A 6174-nucleotide genomic window follows, 5' to 3' on the forward strand; every position below is an offset into this window, starting at 1 on the left:
CTGTCAACACGTGATGTCACTTCCTATAGTGTTAAAAATGATGATTGGTTGTATCTTAAAGTATAAAATTTGAAAAATGTGATGCTGTTTATTTTAATTGGCATTTATGTGCCCTTAAAGACATATCCAGGAAAAAATATCTATCATGTTATATACTTTTAGAAATCTGTTAATTTTTTTACATTTAGCAATGAACATGTAGATATATCGATAGACAGACAGATGTATAAATATATAGAAGTGTAAACACATTGGTCTTTATTTATGTATATTTATGTTCCTGTAGTATTTTGTTTCTACAATGAACATGAGCACAGTTTTGGTGTAGTGTTAAAATGCCCTTGCAGATCACCTGTCCTCTTGAAAGGAAAGTTTATTAATTATTTAGCTTTTCAATTTATACATATTTATAACATCAGTATCTGAGGTGCATTCAAGTCTCAACCCATAATGTAAAGAAGAGGATTAATTCTGAGCGTGTATTGAATTCAACAAATGGGATTTTCTCTAACAGGTAAATGTAATTAGACCACGGTTGTTGCAGGGTCATGGCAAATTAGACCTGTGGAGAATGAGGGTCGTGTGAAATGTCTAAGAAAGTGGCTTTGTCATGCATGAAATGTCAGTGTCTATTTCCAAGATGATAACAGATTCACACACTGGTTCACAAGTTTAACAAAAATTGGCCATGCACACACCTGCCCATAATAACAGGAAGATGACAGTAACATCTAACTCATTTCATCACAGAAGATCTAATAATAACTCTTTGCTCAAACTTTGCATTCACTGAAATGTCTGCAGCGACATCGTGTTGACAGGGGTGAAAGGCTCTCTCATCAAAAAGGGATATTTTTTGCACAGTTAGCATATAAGAGCTGTAAAACTCTAAAAGCTGAGGCAGCGTAAATTGTCTTCTGTAAACACATTTCAGCTTTACATCTCACTGAGAGAATTTAATGGCACTGCTGTTTTTCACAGTATGATGAAATATTTTCTGTCTCACGGACAGTTTGATGCTTTTCTAAGAAACAGTTTCCTACACTGGAACATACTGATACAGTTGACTGCTCCATGTCAATTTTACTGCTGTTGTATTCAAATAAATATAGTGATATAAGTGATAAGGAAAAACTGTAAATCCCATATTTGGATCTGTAGATCATTCCTGACCTAAAGAAGTCTGTTATAAATAAATTAGCTGTTTCCACAATGTAGAAGTTTATAAATATCCAACCACCCATTTTCTCCAAATTATCCAGTTCCAGACATGTCAGTTTAAACAAAGAAACCCAAACCTCACTCCCCTGGCCACCTTCTCCAGCTCATCCAGGGGGACACCAAGGCATTCCCCAGCCAGCATTTTCCAGTATGTCCTGAGTCTGCCCTGTTGCTCGTCAAAGCTACAAAACACATGTAGACTGGTTGGGCAAACTTCAGCAGACCTTTAAATATCCTGGAGAGGATTAAGAGCTGGTCAAGTGTTCTGTAACCTGGTTGAAAACTGCGATCCCCCTTCGTGCAGACCATTCCAGGGAGGCTGAGGAATGTGATTTTACTATGTAACCATAGATCAATTTCTTTCTTTTTTATGATGGTTTACAAAGATCTGGATTTATATGGAAGCAGTGATTAAGTTATGTAATGTTTGTTGTCATTCCACACCTGCCCACCAGCTGTCACTAGAGAGTTTCACATCTTACCTCAGTAGTTTCATGTACCTGAGATACTTTCCATATGCATTAAAGTTCAAAATAAGGCTGTTGAAAGACAAACATAGCCTTCTGCTCTTAAAAGTGAAGCCAGTAAGAAATGCCTTAAACCTGCATTCATTCAGAAAAGAAGAGTCCTCTGGCTGCAACTAAGAGAAAATAACCCCACTCTTCACTTGAATTATAACTTCAGTAAACATTTTCATAATTAATTGATAGCTGCTTCAGCCCAGCACAATGTCCATTTTTCCCCCATTATGTTTCCACTTAGAGTAAAACAGGGAATACTTTATGGTGTGCTCACCTCTGCACTATCCTTTCAATCTGCCTTCAGATTCTGCCTTTGCATAAAACACTTCTCAGTTAAAAAAAAAACACTAGTATTTTGTTTTTACTTGCTTACATTTTGGTTTCTATACGTTTTATCCTCAAATGTTTATTTATTGGTGCTGTCTTTTCACCTATGTTCGTTTTAGACTTATCATCCATGTGTGATGTGATTTCCAGTGTTTGAGTAGTTAAATGTGTTAAGGTTTAGCTGGCAACAGGCCACCATGACCAAGACCGAATGCAGGCCCCTGTTCCTGCTCGTGGTATCTGATCCAGTGATACAGGTTATTTATCACAGCAAAAACATTTTAATTCATGCGACAGTGTTGATAATTGTTCATTCACTCCTGAATGAAATACAAGTGATGGGTATGCATTTTGTATTGGGCTGACATTCTTCTGTTCATGCCCTTTTGTTAGTTAAATGACTAATGCTTGAACTGATATTAGTCATTCAGTTGTAGTGGTGTTTTTTTCCTTATTGTTATATTTTTGTCTCACAGCTGCAAGAGCGTAACTGCCTGCTGATTTATTGCCAAGCAGTTCAGAAGAAATGGGCTTTTAGACATTTAGAATGGAGATGGTTCACATTGAAATTCAGCTAGAGCAATGCCACCAGTGAGTTTAATGGCCACTCTGTTGCTGAGGGCAGTCATGCAGATGCCCAATCCTCAAACGTAATCCCCAGAGTCTCTTGACAGCCATTTGACAGTGTAAAAAGCCCTGAAATGTTTGTATGGGTGTAGTAGACGTTTTAGTCTGTCATGCATTCATAAAAAAGCTACATTTAAGATAAGCCTATCTCTTCTCTAATATCAGTGATGATTAATGGCAAAAATATAAATAACATTGTAACATTGTGAAATAAAGGTTGGGTTTTTTTGTGGTGGTGGGGGTGGGGAGGTGGGGGGTACTGCATATTGTTAACCATGATCTTTTACCCTTCTTTTCATTGAAAAGGGTACAAAAAAGATTGAATAACTGAGAAAAGCTCTGTCATATTCTTCTGTATCTATCAGTATTGACCACAGATACGTCAGTGGATTGATCTTATAGTGAACCAGCAGTGTATAAGGCTCCAAGGCAAAGAAAAACTGCTTTGACACTAATGTTGTCTAACTGAATTTTTGTGCATCTATTCATGTTTTAGAAATATTATGTTGCTCTTAAGCCTCTGGGAATACTGAAAATTCCTTGTTTCCCTTCACTTTGTTCTCTTTTAACCTTGAAAACCTGAGAAAAACAATTTAATATTGAGTGTCCACAAGAGGAATGGATAGAGCAAAGCTTTCTCAACAGATGCTTGCACAAATTGATTTTCTAGTCTCGCACCAATGACACGTAACTTAAGTGTTAAAAGTATTGTACATGTATCAGGGAGGGAAGAACAAGCCTGTGGTTGACATTTTAGTGACCTTGTCACTGGTGACGCAGCATTAATCCAGGTTTACACAGCTGATGTGCCCACTGGATTTCATGTGTACTGCATAAAAGTACAATTATCCTGAGCAATTGCTTACTTACGCATTAAAAACACCAATTTTTAATCTTCTGAAAGACCATACAGAAATACATACAGAACACACATCAAGAGTTCAAGGAGCAGATGTGCTGATGTTCAATATTCAAGTTGACATTAGCCGGTGCTTTGGGGTTAGTTTGTGTCAGAGCAACCTTGCTTATGGGGGTTTGGTAGCAAAAGGGACAGGCAATCACATTTCTCAAGGGGCCACATGTGAAACTAGGGCTGCACCAATAAGCTAAACTCAATTCTGCTCGGTATTAATTTTAATTCTTTAAAGCTTATTTGGTTCAGTTTCTCGTGTCATGTCACTATCAGCTCTGTTGAACACTGAGCAGTTGTCAAGGAGCAGTTATGATTTAGGGTCTTGTTTAAGGATAGTAATGAAACAGGGGAAAGCAATATAACACATTACAGTCCTGACTGTTTAAACTGTTTTGTGCCCATGTAATCTTGTAGCCTTTTTTAGTTGGCTAAACTTACACCAAAGAATTTAAAGCCATTTTTCATACAGTATTTTTTGTGCACGATGCCATTACCAAGATGGGAACTTGTTTACTTCCTCATATTTATATGGATCAGTGTAGATTGTACTGCTAGTATACAGATGATACAGTACAGCACGTGGATTAACATATGCCATGTAATTTACACCATGACGTGTATCACTGCAAAAGCAAAATAACATTGTCACACTCAGTTTGTATAAGGAATGATGTTCATCACAGTTTAATCTCTGCCTTGTTGTTGCTAAAATTAACCAACTGACCAAATGCAGCTGCTTATGAAGACAAATTAATCCCATGCCAGATGCAGATTAGATAAAAAGGGGGGTGGGGGTGGGGGTGGGGGCGTAGTCCTATGTCAGGGATTGTAAATGAAAGAAAGACAGCCATGGTTGCAGGATAATACACATGTGAGGATTAGTGTAGGTTAAGGCAGGCTTCAGAAAATTAATCTTTGCAGGGCTTCTGGCTTCTGAAAATTACATAACAGCTAACATACACACCTGAATATACAAAGGTTATCTTAATAAATATAGTAGTTCTTGTGGCATTGGACAGACCTGAGATTTCTCTCACAATTACATGTGTACATGACAAACTTTGTAAGCATATGTATTCAGGTTAAGAGGCCTTGAGGCTTACTTTGAGCCCTCTTCTTACTCTAGCTCCATTAGGTGGTTGATTTTCTGCCCCTATACCCACCTCTGAGCAAGAATGAAAGAAGTGTAAACAGAGAGTGAAATGCTAACAAAACGAAAAAAGAAGGGGGGGGGGGGGGAAGCAACCCTGCAGGTTATTTTTTTTGTGTGTGTCACAACCATTATAAGTCAACAGTGGTGCTCCCAGCACGCTGAGTAAATGTGGGCCCTCAGTAGGAGGGCCTTCCCCATGGATCAGCCAGTGTGAGAGCAGAGAAGCTAAGCACTCTCCTGCTGCAATTAAAGAGCAGCCCATCAATAAATGATGAATGTCAAACACAGCATGATGTTTGACCTGGTAAGAAGACTGGTATCCTATGTAGATCCATGGTCACAGTAGGGCAGGAAACACGGGGTGGCATGATGGAAGCCGAGAGAGGAGACAAGAGGATGTTAAGAGCACCCTGCTGCAAATGTCACTTTGTCCCATTCACCAACTTCTCAGAATACCACAGTGGACATTCAAGATGCAGACGCAGCTGTCATTTCTTAAGCCATCCACTGACATTTGGGATTCTGGGCAGCATGCCCTGTGCCGGCACAGGAAGCTGGATAGAGGACGAGGGGGTTCTCTATCAGCCAAGGGCATAGTGGAAGAGATCAGAGGTGTGGACTCGAGTCACATGACTTGGACTCGAGTCAGACTCGAGTCATTAATTTTATGACTTTAGACTTGACTTGAAAAAATGTTCTAAGACTTGTGACTTGACTTGGACTTTTACACCAATGACCTGGGACTTGAATTGGACTTGAACCGGTTTACTTGAAAAGACTTGATATTTCACCCCAAATATAAAACTTAACATGCATATTATATAGAGATTGAAAATGTGATGTCATTCAGGGGTAAAACCGCAAAGGATTCTGGGAACTCGTGGCAAGAGGTACTAGCGCACGCAGGCTTTCAATTGAAATCAGTCACACAGCGATAAAAAGAAACACAAAAATGTCAAGAAGCTGTTGTATTATTAACTGCAATAGCCGGTCGCATGACAGCCACGGGAAGCCGACGGGTAAAGAGATCGGTTGTTATCGGATTACGACGTTGAAGAGAAATTGTTCGAGCCATGTTTCCGAAGTAACAAAGACGCGACGGATGGCCTGGATTTCAGCCATTCAAAGATCAAATATAACGTCCCAGAACCCTCCAGCTCACAGGTTAGTCTGCTCCAAGCATTTACACGAAGGTCAGTCTGCTGTTGTAGTTAATACGTCATTTTTCTTAACATAATTGGTGATATAGGTTACAAGCAAGTCTGGCGCTGAACAGAAATTGTCGCGCTATGCTCCTTTATTTATTGTGCATAAATAGTGAATTGTCCTGACACAATATTGCGTTTCGCCTCTGTTATTATGGTACATTGACAAAAACACATACTTTTATTCACAGGATAAAACAGGTTTTT

The sequence above is a fragment of the Rhamphochromis longiceps genome, linkage group LG5 (assembly GCF_057381845.1).
Source record: "Rhamphochromis longiceps isolate RC_006_pf linkage group LG5, R_longiceps_female_GT1.1, whole genome shotgun sequence".
Taxonomy (NCBI): domain Eukaryota; kingdom Metazoa; phylum Chordata; class Actinopteri; order Cichliformes; family Cichlidae; genus Rhamphochromis; species Rhamphochromis longiceps.